General features: G+C 31.4%; 1 long non-coding RNA gene across 1 annotated transcript; it reads left to right on the top strand.

The window, feature by feature from the left end:
- The first annotated feature begins 5,782 nt into the window (after positions 1-5,782).
- On the top strand, positions 5,783-11,870 carry LOC125588795. Its single transcript, XR_007324954.1, has 2 exons — positions 5,783-11,374; positions 11,504-11,870. It is a non-coding gene; the product is annotated as an uncharacterized LOC125588795 (long non-coding RNA).
- The last annotated feature ends 3,559 nt before the right edge of the window (positions 11,871-15,429 follow it).

Raw genomic sequence — 15,429 nt, 5'->3', positions numbered from 1 at the left:
TGTGGTTTGGACCACTGAAACAATTTATCATATATCATTACTTAAGATATGTTTATGGCTTTTGACTACTTCCAATAAAACTTATTATTAGATCATTTTAATTGATTTAGGAGTCTCCACCCCCATCAACCAATGTTACCTTTAAATTACTTTCCATATTTTAGGTTAAATCATTCATCATAAATTTAGTTAATACCAGCTACGTTCATGTCAAGATCAACTTTAGGTTAAAGCATCCTCGATGAATTTCGATAAGGTTTTCAAATTTCCAACTCTGTTTTCTTATAAGTGTTTACTTAAGAGCTTAAAGTGATAATAGATACAAATGTAACAGATATGAAAGGTCTCAGGTCTGTAATCTTCTACGCAACCAATGATCAATACATTTACATATGTTAATGCGCTAATGTATCCAACGTATCTTTATGGTAATACCTAAACATAGAATGCATTCATATTAAAAGTCTCTTACCTATTTTTAAATTATTTATAAAATAAACAGATTATTTACTAAAATTAAATAATGAACAAATTAAGGTATTCAAATAAAATATAGCTTCAATATTTACTGAGCCAATGTTATTAGTCATCAAATTATAAATTTCGGTATTCAAGATATAATCTCTCAAATAATTAAACTAAATTTATCAAATATTATAACAAGTTGAATACATAAAATAAAATCACATTAATGTTTAAGTTATTTTTTTTTACTTTAAAACTATTACAATTTATAGACAAAAAAATGGGTCGTGATGGCACATCATCTTTAGTATTCTAATATTGTAACACCCCATCACAAAAAATTAAATCTAACTAATGAAACTTTAATTAAAAAAACAAAAAAATAAATAATTATGCTCATATAAACCTAACCAAAAAATATATAATAAAAAACCATTTAACCATTTTCTAAATAATCAATAGCAACTGTTTTGAAAATTATAATCGGTTATATGAAGTAGATGGTCTACTTGATCATAAAATATTAAAACATACAAACAAACTATAAAACAATAATATTAACTTTTTTAATAGTGTCTACTTAACTTAGAGTCTAAATGATAACATAGATAACAAGTGTGAAACAATTGTGGTGTGCTCTTAATAATAACAAAAATATACATACATATATATGTAAAGATTTATGTTGCTATTAACAGCGGTGCGGTTCGGTACGGTTTGTAAACATTCGAAACTTTATTTATTATATTCTACTACAGTAGTTCAATTTTTATTTTGTTAGCGGTAAATGGAATATCTATGCTAATAAAGTTGTCTTTTCTTTTTCCACAGACCGCCACGTCAGTAGGGAGGGTGGACATTTTTGGACATGCGGCCGTTCCTGAATCTGCAAATTTTTTTTTTGGTTATTAAAGTTATATGGACCGTCTACTTACGAAATCGTGAAAGCTGCAACAACGGAACCTATCTATGCTCTTTTACTTGCGGCCATACTTTCCATTTCTACTGCATTGATCAATGGCTTTATACAAACATAAGTTGTCCCATATGTAGAAAAAGTCATCTATGATTCATCATTATTACAATTTATAAGGGGTTTCTTATGTTCCAATTTTCTGTTTTATTTACAAACTGTTTTCGATTTTCGTTATTATTTTCAAACAAAAGATATAAATGTTTTCCCTCTTTTACTAATATGTTCTATTGCTAGAGTTAGTTTCGTACCAAAAATCAAATAAGAAGAATATATGAACAAAACTTCATCACACACGTTTAAATTCAGATTACTCTCTAAAATAAAATTTCAAGAGCGTTCCTTTTATATAATGTCCACATAATACTTAACACTGTAAGTATGTTCTATAAATAAAACATCAATTTTACTATATGTTTAAATTCAAACTAACTTTGTTACGATTATCAGATTTTTATTATATTTTTATTGAATTCATTAGTCACAACCACTTATGTTATTTCACTTTGAACTAAGTATCTTCAAAACAAAGTAACACACTATGGTCGCTAACCACTATCAAATGGATCATAAAAAATCAATCTCTTTCGATGTATTTTTATTTTCATATTTTAGAACATATTTTGTTTACTACGACCATAAAATGAATTGTGAATTCATTTAAGAAAAAAACATACGTACCCGGCGTGTAGCGCCGGAATAGCACTAGTTAATAGATAAGATATACAGCTAGTGCAACTTTATGTACTATATTTCTCCTAAAGACATACCACTAGTGCAACTTTATGTACTATGTTTCTCCTAAAGAAATGCGCCTAACTTATCTTCTTTTATAGGAATCGTTGTCCACTGAAAAAGTAATCCTATTAAACACCGAATGCTTTTTATTCTTAACATTATAAATACGAATCTTAAGTAAGAAGTGACTCTAAATAATAAACAGCGGCTTTAATCTAGTGATCTCTCCATCTATAAGCGATTAATTTTTAACTTCTCTATGCAAAATATTGAAGTTTTAATTTTAGTTAATGTCTTTTATTTTAAAATTATAAAATAAATTAAAATTTTAATTTTAGTTAATGTATTTTATTTTAAATTATAAAATAAATTAAAATCTAAAAATTTGAGTGGTATAAATTTATTGGGAATTAAACAAACTAATAAATTAATATAATATTTAGTTTTTATTAATATATACAAATCTTAAAACATCAAGTTTTAGAGTATAATATAATGTAAAAAAGATACCCACTATTGATATAATTACAGAATGTTGTGAAACTTAGGAGAATAGTTTCTTATTCTTATTAATCATAAACATAAATAACCTTTATATATATGGAATTACACTGTCATACAATAATGGAAAAACTAGAAAATGAAATAGTACAAATCATAAGCCTAAAACAAATAGGAAAGTAGTTGCCTATGAGGAAAAGGAAAGCGGCCGTCTCTCTCTCCGCCGTCTCTCTCTCTCTAATGGACGGACCGGTTATGGACATCCACAGTATAGTTTATAACACTACCCTTTGGACGTCATAACCATACAGAGATTGTAATACGCTTTGGAATTTGCCTCATTAAAACCTTACCAGGAAAACCCAAATAATTAAACTAAATTTATCAAATATTATAACAAGTTGAATACATAAAATAAAATCACATTAATGTTTAAGTTATTTTTTTTTACTTTAAAACTATTACAATTTATAGACAAAAAAATGGGTCGTGATGGCACATCATCTTTAGTATTCTAATATTGTAACACCCCATCACAAAAAATTAAATCTAACTAATGAAACTTTAATTAAAAAAACAAAAAAATAAATAATTATGCTCATATAAACCTAACCAAAAAATATATAATAAAAAACCATTTAACCATTTTCTAAATAATCAATAGCAACTGTTTTGAAAATTATAATCGGTTATATGAAGTAGATGGTCTACTTGATCATAAAATATTAAAACATACAAACAAACTATAAAACAATAATATTAACTTTTTTAATAGTGTCTACTTAACTTAGAGTCTAAATGATAACATAGATAACAAGTGTGAAACAAGTGTGAAACAATTGTGAAACAATTGTGGTGTGCTCTTAATAATAACAAAAATATACATACATATATATGTAAAGATTTATGTTGCTATTAACAGCGGTGCGGTTCGGTACGGTTTGTAAACATTCGAAACTTTATTTATTATATTCTACTACAGTAGTTCAATTTTTATTTTGTTAGCGGTAAATGGAATATCTATGCTAATAAAGTTGTCTTTTCTTTTTCCACAGACCGCCACGTCAGTAGGGAGGGTGGACATTTTTGGACATGCGGCCGTTCCTGAATCTGCAAATTTTTTTTTTGGTTATTAAAGTTATATGGACCGTCTACTTACGAAATCGTGAAAGCTGCAACAACGGAACCTATCTATGCTCTTTTACTTGCGGCCATACTTTCCATTTCTACTGCATTGATCAATGGCTTTATACAAACATAAGTTGTCCCATATGTAGAAAAAGTCATCTATGATTCATCATTATTACAATTTATAAGGGGTTTCTTATGTTCCAATTTTCTGTTTTATTTACAAACTGTTTTCGATTTTCGTTATTATTTTCAAACAAAAGATATAAATGTTTTCCCTCTTTTACTAATATGTTCTATTGCTAGAGTTAGTTTCGTACCAAAAATCAAATAAGAAGAATATATGAACAAAACTTCATCACACACGTTTAAATTCAGATTACTCTCTAAAATAAAATTTCAAGAGCGTTCCTTTTATATAATGTCCACATAATACTTAACACTGTAAGTATGTTCTATAAATAAAACATCAATTTTACTATATGTTTAAATTCAAACTAACTTTGTTACGATTATCAGATTTTTATTATATTTTTATTGAATTCATTAGTCACAACCACTTATGTTATTTCACTTTGAACTAAGTATCTTCAAAACAAAGTAACACACTATGGTCGCTAACCACTATCAAATGGATCATAAAAAATCAATCTCTTTCGATGTATTTTTATTTTCATATTTTAGAACATATTTTGTTTACTACGACCATAAAAATGAATTGTGAATTCATTTAAGAAAAAAACATACGTACAAATAGCACTTGTTAATAGATAAGATATACAGCTAGTGCAACTTTATGTACTATATTTCTCCTAAAGACATACCACTAGTGCAACTTTATGTACTATGTTTCTCCTAAAGAAATGCGCCTAACTTATCTTCTTTTATAGGAATCGTTGTCCACTGAAAAAGTAATCCTATTAAACACCGAATGCTTTTTATTCTTAACATTATAAATACGAATCTTAAGTAAGAAGTGGCTCTAAATAATAAACAGCGGCTTTAATCTAGTGATCTCTCCATCTATAAGCGATTAATTTTTAACTTCTCTATGCAAAATATTGAAGTTTTAATTTTAGTTAATGTCTTTTATTTTAAAATTATAAAATAAATTAAAATTTTAATTTTAGTTAATGTATTTTATTTTAAATTATAAAATAAATTAAAATCTAAAAATTTGAGTGGTATAAATTTATTGGGAATTAAACAAACTAATAAATTAATATAATATTTAGTTTTTATTAATATATACAAATCTTAAAACATCAAGTTTTAGAGTATAATATAATGTAAAAAAGATATCCACTATTGATATAATTACAGAATGTTGTGAAACTTAGGAGAATAGTTTCTTATTCTTATTAATCATAAACATAAATAACTTTTATATATATGGAATTACACTGTCATACAATAATGGAAAAACTAGAAAATGAAATAGTACAAATCATAAGCCTAAAACAAATAGGAAAGTAGTTGCCTATGAGGAAAAGGAAAGCGGCCGTCTCTCTCTCCGCCGTCTCTCTCTCTCTAATGGACGGACCGGTTATGGACATCCACAGTATAGTTTATAACACTACCCCTTGGATGTCATAACCATACAGAGATTGTAATACGCTTTGGAAGTTGCCTTATTAAAATCTTACCAGGAAAACCCAATGGGACAAATCCATGGTGAAGAAAAAAGAGTACAACACGTATTACTCCCCCTGTTCTGTACTTCACTGAAGGTCTTTAAGTCTACGCATCCGAATCTGATGCGTGAGCTTTCTGAACGTAGAGGTCGGAAGTGACTTGGTGAATAGATCAGCTGAGTTGTCACTTGAACGCAGTTGTACCACTTGGACCTCGCCGGCTTTCTGTAACTCATGCGTGAAGAAGAACTTAGGCATGATGTGTTTCGTCATGTCTCCTTTAATATAGCCATCCTTAAGCTGAGCTATGCATGCTGCATTGTCCTCATACATGATCGTTGGTGCGTCTTTCCCTTCGGTCATCCCACAATCAATTCGGATAATGTTGGTCATGGACCGTAACCATACACACTCGCGGCTGGCCTCATGAATAGCCAAAATCTCAGAATGGTTAAAGGATGTGGCCGCGATCGTCTGCTTCATGGAAAGCCATGATATGGCTGTACCACCATGTGTAAAGACATAGCCTGTCTGTGATCGAGCATTGTGCGGATCCGAGAGATAACCTGCATCAGCAAAACCAACTAAACCTTCTTTGTTTTGGTTAGTATAAAATAGACCTAAGTCTTTCGTTCCTTGTAGGTAACGAAGAACATGTTTAATCCCGTTCCAGTGCCTTTGGGTTGGACAAGAGCTAAACCTAGATAGTAGGTTCACGGTAAAGCATATGTATGGTCGTGTGTGACTAGCCAGATACATCAAAGCTCCTATATATTATATTACACATAAAAATACCATAAAATACTCAATAGTTTATTTTTGGAAGTCTTTTTTATATGAGCTTGGTAGATATATTCCTTTTTGGTCTAGTCAATCAAGATGTTTGAAACCAAACGTTTGGTTTAGTAAGAAACATGTATAATCTCATTAATGTGTTGGGGACATAAATTATGTTTTACGGGAGTTAGTTATTATATTCGAATATGAATATTGAAAATAAGGCAAATTGTGTATGATAATTAATAATAATTTAAAATATATACTTATTATTAAGACAGTGGCATGAGATGGTAATTATTGAGGGGAACTTAGGGCAAAGTACAAAATGTACTACTCTTTTAATAGATTAGATTAGATAGTACAATGTAAAATAATTCATTAATTCTAAAATAATAATAGTAGAAATGTGTAAGCCTCCCTTTGGCTAAATATAGAGACTTTTTCTGATCAAAAGATAAATATAGAGACTTCAGTTAATTACATACTAAAGTCTTTATTACTCTGGAGGAGGAAGGTACACTGAAATTATTAAAACCATTTGTGGTTTTAATTTTAGCGACTGAAATTTGCATTCAATGACTCAAAGTTGTTGTCACTTTAGTAATAATTCAAACTTGCAATCCATTGAAAGCATCTTACGAAAGCATCTTCATTCTAACCATTAGACAAACAAAAAGCTTTTCTTGTACTAAAGATTCCTCTGACCGATAGACAAGAAAGTGGCTTTAACCTAGTAGTACAATAATGTAAAATAATTCACTCACTTTTGAAATAATAATAGTAGAAATGTTTAAACCCCCTTACTATGTAATTAAAGTCTTTATTACTCCTGAGGGGCAAGGTACACTAGCTTGCCACTCTATATAACTCACTCCTGATTCCCCTCTTTAAACTCAACAAATCAAAACACTCATATAGTGACCATATCAATATGAACAGCACCGAGAGAAAAGATGACAAAGATGAGAGTTCGACATTTTACGATACCGCAACCAAAGTCATCGGCGTGGTTGGAGCCATTGGAGCGGCCGCTAGTCTATTCTCGTGGATGACATCAGGCTCAGATGAGAACGGCCCGAAAGAGAAGATGATGAAGGCTCCTGGTGGGAATGGTTCGATTATTCCTAGGGCACCTTTCGAAGCCAACCCGAGAGATCACTTCAAGAACCAGCGTCAGCTTAATAAGAAATGAAAAAAAAATGATTATGTGGAGATATTTAATATTTCCCACTTAGTTTTCTATTAACTGCATAATAAACCGTTGCATATGACGGATATATGTCTTATATGTAGCATGTTATATATATGCATCTGTATAATATTGCAACTTTATTTACTCGTGTATAATTTTAATAAGTCAATTTATGGATGTAATATTTGCTATTCTACGTTTACCAAAAAAAAAATTGTTATTTTAGTATATTCATGTTTAAATTTGTTGTTTTCGGGAGCCGATTAAGAATGTTGACTGAGGCCATGAAATTTTGTTAATCAGTATAAGTCATGTGATAAAACCGTAGAAAAGTGAAGATAGCATGACCAGAAGTTTGCAAATCGAAATGCGAAGGAAGCTTAAGAAGTGAATACAATATGGTGCTTGAAATTAACCTTTGCTTATCTTGTCCTCTAAGTCGTCGCTCTGGATAAACAGGATCAACATGCATTTCATTATTAAATGTTCAATTTGGATGGTGAAAGTGAATACAAAAGCTGGCTCATATGGGACAATAGGTCAATCCTTTTGCCTTGCGGAGGTGAAAAGTGGTCGAACTACTTCGCTTTGGCATGGATCGTGGTTCCCGCTAGGATGTATTTGGGACCAGTGGCAGAGGCCGCTTGTGGGGAGGGAGGTAACTTGACACCCCTATGAATTTCAGAGTTTTAGAAAAATTACTTGTATTTTGAAGAAACAAAATTGTTTAATTCTGTAAAATTGATTTATTGACCCCCGTAACTTTTTCTCTCCGGAGTAACTTGACCCCATGATTTATATTCTTAATACTACCATTTTGATAACGTGGGTAAATGTCACTGCTTTTTTTTAACCCTGATTTATTAGAAAATTTATCATTATCTATTATATACTATTCCATATTAGTTTAGGAAATTAGGTTAATTTTTTCTCTATATAAACTATGCATTTGTAACATTATTTTTATGTGAGTAATATAATTCTTTCATAAACACTTTTGTGTTCTTTACTCTCATCAATTTGTTATGGTATCAGAGCTGGCCCAACATCCTGACCCATTAATCCGGTCCGGATAATGGTCCGATCATCCCATTAGCTGATGGCTCATAGAAAGCTCAGTTCCGCCGAGATTGCTAAAAAATAAAGCATAGTCTCGGAGGAGTATTATGGATTCTGCGAGATTGATGGTTATACGCATCATTATCTCGAGGGAGGGCGTTGGAGAGAATATCACACATTGGAAATATGTAAAAGACTTGAGTAATATATAAGAGATTTGAGCCAATCCACTAATTGTCAATTGGTTTTAAGTTGGAAATGCTGTATAATTGTTTAATAAATCACTTTCTCCTGGACTTGAAACCTGGATTTCCTGTAATCTGCAAAAAACTGCATTGGGATTTGAACTCATACCTGGATGTAGAAAGCCTTTAAACCTTAACCAATAGACTACGGTGCTATGTCACTACTTTAATAGTTCTTTTTGGAGAAATGGCATTCTAATTAAAACTTTAATAATCCTTTCCATATTTTCCTTACGTTTTAATTTGTTTGATTTTCTTTCCAATTTTTCCAGCTGTCTAACATTTCTATTTCAGTAAAAAAAAAAAGCAAACTTTTTTGCATTTTTCATAACATATTCTTATTTTATTCTTCATTATATTTTTGTCTTTAACCATTTTGGATTATAGAGTTCCAATGAATACCAAATACTATTTTGTAGGTTAATGTTTGAATAAATATAAACTTTAATAATTTTAATTTATTTAATAATTTTAATTTATTTAACTAATTAATTTTAATAATTTGCATATCATTTATATTCTATTATAAAAAAAAATTGACCCAGTCAAACTAATGTCTGGTTCCGCATTGTTTGGGACTCTCGTGGGGCTTGATGTCAGATCGACATGGGTATCTCTACAAATGCGACTGTAGAAGAAGCTATGATGAATCTCTTAGCACAAATGGAAACATGGATCAAAATAGAAAAGGGAATCACAGAAGAAAATAAGATTTCGTCAACAGTTAACAATTAATCCCAATATCCTACTATAATACTAATCTCCATATATAACTTATGCATATTGATAAGTACAAAGTTTACTCCACTAATAGGAGTAGTACAAGAGATGTCAATCCAATCATAAGTTGTTTCAAGTAATGAGAATGCATATTATTAGCTTAGTCTAACCAATCAAAGTAGAATTTAGTTGTAACAAGTGTCTAACTATAACTCAAACTCAAGTAACAAGTAACCTAAACACAAACCTTCAATCAGTAATAAAAGAGAGTCCACGGGTGATATGTAATTGAACTGAGGTGATTAAGATCCAATTCAAGGTGCTAATCAAACAAATATAAAGTTTCTATAAGTTTTTTTTTTGAATTATACAGGGGTATCCTAGCCCCACAACAGTGGTCCAGACTAGTCACGTGTCGGTCTCATGTCTCTAAAGATGCCGAAATTTTAATTCTCTAGTGGCCGGAATTCGAACTTCGGTGACTTCACCGTATTAGGCTTTTGCCATCAAGTTAATCACCACTAGGCCAAAAGCCCTAGTTAAGTTTCTATAAGTCTAGAAGACACAAAATAGATTAATTATTTTCCAAGACAATAATCTCAATGTAATCAAGCATTAATTATACATCAAATCCCGTTGGTCTACTTCAATCAAACATGTATTAAGAACAAACACTACAAGAAAAATGAGTTTTGATAGCAATACAGTATAACGTTTTTTACCTTTCTGCTATAATTGACATACCCTTTAGTTTTAGATAACGTTTGCAAAAATACAAACGCTATGTTTGGTTGATCCGAATTAAATTCTGAAAACACTTTTTAGAAACGTAGTATATATATAGCACTCTCAAACTTGAAACACTATGCATAATTAAAGCGGGAAAATAGTTGATTTTCCCTCTCATCCTTATTTTACTTTCTCTCTCTATAAATTTCATTTATCAACTTTTAAAAACTCTATACTCTAAACCATAAACTTTAAACATAAACCTTAAAGCTCAAGTATTTTTTTTATTTTAATCACAAATCAAAGTTTAAATTCAAATTTTAATATTATTAAAAATTAAATTTTAAAATATCATCTAAACTTCAAACCCTAAACTTTAGACTTATATATATATATATATATATATCATACCCCAAATTAATCTTTTTTTTGAAACACACCGAGATTAATTATATATTGTAAACTCTAACTAAAAATCTTAAAAACTCTAATCGTTTTTATTATTTAACTTCGAATCCAAAATTTTATCTCAAAACATAAAATCTAACCCTCCAACACTCCAAACCCTATATATCACAAACATTAAAAGACCCAAACATTAAACTTAAACTTCTTAAAATTGAATCTCTTACAATTTTTAATCTAAATTCTAATATTAAATCTTTTCCTAAGCATAAAATCCAAATTTATGTTTCAAACTTTAATTTCAATTCTTATACATAAACCTTTTAATCCTATATTCTATTTTTTTTTTACCAAAAACACTTAAAACCTTCATTTTATATTTTTACTCATAAAACTGTATTATAAACAATAAAATAAAATATGAAAATCTATTTCTATACGTAAATTAAATAAAAATACAAACTAAGTTTCTTATAACTTTATTGACAAGAAAATACTATATAGCAAAGAAAAGATAAACCAAAAATGAAAAACTTATTGGCTAATAAAAATTGGTGGGGATAAGCAAAACTTAATCTCAACCGTTGGTAAACCTTAATCTAGGTGATGAAATTTCATTGGCTAAAGGTTGCCTCGTCTTTCTTATTTTTCTTGTTCATCTCATTTTCTTCTCCTTACGGTTTACACAGATCTTCACTTTCACTCTCTCTTTGTTTTATTTGATTAATCCACCAATTCTCACCGACCTATCTCTCCATCCCCGACATCTCGCGACACCAACATCTCGTGCTACCGCCATATCACCGTCAGAATCTATTTCTTATTCTCTTTGATCTTTGATTTATTTGGATCTTTTATGTGCTTGAGATTCTAATCGACATCTTCTGTCTCTCTCATTGTTTGATTTTGATTTTATTATTGTTCTTAATAACAGAATGAGACAACGTCATGAAGAGGAGGAAGAAGATGCGGCGGAGGTGGTGCATAGATAAAAGAGGAAGAAGAGATGCGGCGAGGTAAATGGGACGAGCTTGCGGTGATGGATCCGGCGGAGACAATGAATCTTCAGATCTGAAGAAGCTGTGGTGTGGATATGGCAGAAGTTAGGGTAGTGGTGTGGAGGTGGAGCCAAGCACGAAGAAGATAGATGATTGAAGATGTGGTTTAGAAATTTAGGTTTAGTTTCTATTTTTTCAAAAATTGGTTTAGCTTGGCTTAGTTTGGTTTAGTTTAATATACCAATCCTTAAATATGTAACTAATATCGATATTTTAAAATTTTAAAATATTTTTATTTTGTTACTGAAGACAAAAGATAAGATGAGCCGTCTTCGTTGAATATACATAAAATAAAAATGTGGGGTCTGTTGCACTATTTGCACAGTAAATTCTACTTCTATATAAACGATCGATTCGATCGTTTATAAATTATCATTCACTCTTCTCTCTCTAATACACTCTTTTTATCAGTGTTATAAATTCTACGGGTATAAATTTTGCCCTTATTTAAATTCCCGCGATACAATAAAATTCAAGTTCCTTTTATAACACGTTATCAGCACGATCACTCTGCGATTCGGTAAAATTTATTTGTATCATTTATACCCTGTTATAATGGTCGGTATACCGCCTCTACTATTATTTATATCATGTTATAATGGCCGGAATACCGCCTATATTATTTACTAGTAATTTAATTTATTTATTGGTCGGCCGAGCCGCCTTATATTCTGTTTATTATTTATTGGTCGGCCGAGCCGCCTAATATTCTGTTTATTATTTATTGGTCGGCCGAGCCGCTTTATATTCTGTTTATTATTAATTGGTCGGCCGAGCCGCCGTATAATTTATTTATTACTCTGCATTGATCGGCTGAGCCGTCGCATGATTTGTTGTTATAACATAAATATTTCATAGCCATAATTTTACTTTTATGAAATTTTATAGATTTGATCGACCGTTTAATACGATATTTTCAGACTGATTTTTAGTGCACTCGATTTAACCCCAACGGTCACAAAGAAATTTTTTCAAAATTTCCCCTTTCTCCAACGGTCATGAACAGTAATTTTCATCTATAAATACAACTCATTTTTACTCCATTTTTTCATCCAAAACATTTCATCTTCTCTCAAATATATTCAAATCGCTCTCCTCCGATTTTTCATTTCAAGAAAGATGATTCGCGCACTTTTGTTTTTATGTGCCATTTTTATTTGTGTTTCTATTTATGGTTTATTCGTTGGAGAATTTACTCCGAGTGAATTTAAGATGAATATCGGTTTAATTTTCTTTACATCGCTTCTCCTTGTAATTGCTTGCATGATTAATGTAAACGGTTCCTTTTAATATTAATAATATTCTAATAATTTTTATTTATGTGCTTTAGAAATTCAAATGGCAAAAAATCGAGAAACTTCAGTTTCCGGCATTGGAAGTAACTGGGACAAACTACACGGCATGGGTTACAAACATGGAGCTTCATCTAGATTCCGAGAAAATACTCGAAACAATAAAAGAAGGCAATATATCAACCTCTCATGAAAAGGCTAAGGCCGTGATATTTCTGAGAAGGCATCTAGATGAAAATCTTACGCATGATTATGCGAGAACCAAAGATCCCTTAGATCTTTGGAAAGCTCTGAAGGAGAGGTTTGATAACCAAAAGAAAATTACTCTCCCCCATGCACTCGATGAGTGGAAAAATCTACGATTTCAAGATTTTGAAAAAGTGGAAACGTACAATTCCGCTATATTGAGAATAGCGGCGCAATTAGATTATTGCGGTAAGCCTGTCTCGGAAGCAGAAATGCTCGAGAAAACTTACCAAACGTTCCACAAAAATCATTATGTTCTACAAGAACAATATAGAAATTGTGGGTATACGAGGTTCTCTGAACTCGCTGTGGCGCTTATAATAGCGGAGAGAAATAATGAACTCCTCATTAAAAACCACAATGCCCGACCCACGGGAACCAAAGCATTTCCTGAGGTAAATGCAACGGATATAAAAAATCCGGAAAAAGGAAATTATTCCTATCGTGGGCGTGGTCGTGGCCGTGGTCACAATCGTGGTTTTGGTCGTGGTCGTGGTTATCGATTTAACCGCAACCATGAAAGGAGTAACAACCCAAGAGGAAGGGGATCCAACACATGGAATCGATCTGATCGGGTAAAAGGAAAAGAAACCCAAGAAAACCCTACTCATAAAAATGAGAACGTCTGTTACAGATGTGGATCGAAGGGACACTGGTCTCAAGTATGTCGAACTCCTCGGCATCTATGCCAATTGTACCAAGAATCTATTAAAGGCAAGGCAAAGGAAGTAAATCTCAATGAACACCTTGTGGGTACAACATCGACATACCTCGAATCCTCTGACTTTATGGGAGATTTCGACGAGGCCACTCATCAAAATAATTGAAGTGCTTGTACTGATCAAGCTTAATAATGCCTAGTGATGCCATAAAATATTATGTATTTCACTTTCAGAATAATGTTGTATTTCAAAATATCTAATGTATAATTATTGTGTACTTGTTATTGATGCATAATATGTTTACTTATGAAAGTTTATTTTCTTTATTGATATTAACTGTGTGTTACAGAAATGGATAAGAAAGCAAATGGAACAACAACTAAACAAATTGGTAGAGAAGTTTGCATACCAGATAGTGGCACAACGCACACTATACTGAAGGATAAGAGATATTTCTCTACTTTAAAGTCAGTAAAAATGACTATAAACACAATATCAGGTCCTACAGACCTGATCGAAGGAATTGGCAAGGCGAACTTTATGTTGCCTAATGGAACAAAGTTTTCCATAGATAATGCCTTATATTCTCCAAATTCTAAGAGAAATTTGTTGAGTTTCAAAGATATATACCGTCAAGGGTATAACACTCAGTCTGCAACTGAGAATGGAAAGAAGTATTTGTATATAACTTCTGAAAAATCAGGCAAAGGCCTTGTACTGGAAAAATTTCCAGAACTTCCTTCTGGATTGCATCACACTTATATTGATGCTATAGAATCACATCTTGTGATAAAAAGAAATCCAGAAGATGTTACATTATGGCATGATCGCCTTGGTCATCCAGGCACTACAATGATGCGAAAAATCATTGAAAGCTCACATGGTCATTCAATAAAAACCCAAGATATATACCAAAGTAATAAAATGACATGTGATGCGTGTGCTCTTGGGAAATTAATCATAAGACCATCACCAACCAAAGTTGACAAAGAATCACCAAAGTTTTTGGAAAGAATCCAAGGTGATATTTGTGGACCAATACATCCACCGTGTGGACCATTCTACTACTTTATGGTATTAATCGATGCATCGAGTAGATGGTCACATGTTTGTTTGTTATCATCTCGAAATATGGCATTTGCGAGATTTCTAACTCAGATAATCAAATTAAGAGCACAGTTCTCAGATTATCCAATTAAAAGAGTTAGATTAGATAACGCTGGTGAATTCACATCCCAAGCTTTTAATGATTATTGTATGGTATCAGGGATTGAAGTAGAGCATTCTGTTGCTCATGTTCATACACAAAATGGTTTGGCAGAATCATTAATTAAACGGCTGCAACTAATTGCAAGGCCATTGATCATGAGATCAAAACTCCCAACCTCTGTATGGGGACATGCTATTTTGCATGCAGAAGCACTAATTCGGATAAGACCAAGTGCATACCATAGATATTCCCCATTACAGTTAGCATTTGGAAAAGAACCAAATATCTCTCATCTAAAAATCTTTGGTTGTGCGGTTTATATTCCAATAGCACCACCACAACGTACAAAGATGGGACCGCAAAGACGGTTGGGAATATATATTGGCTATGAT

Source organism: Brassica napus, chromosome C6, assembly GCF_020379485.1.
Source record: "Brassica napus cultivar Da-Ae chromosome C6, Da-Ae, whole genome shotgun sequence".
NCBI classification, from domain to species: domain Eukaryota; kingdom Viridiplantae; phylum Streptophyta; class Magnoliopsida; order Brassicales; family Brassicaceae; genus Brassica; species Brassica napus.
Note: the sequence above shows the minus strand (reverse complement) of the source record. Positions and strands in the feature narration are given on the sequence as shown.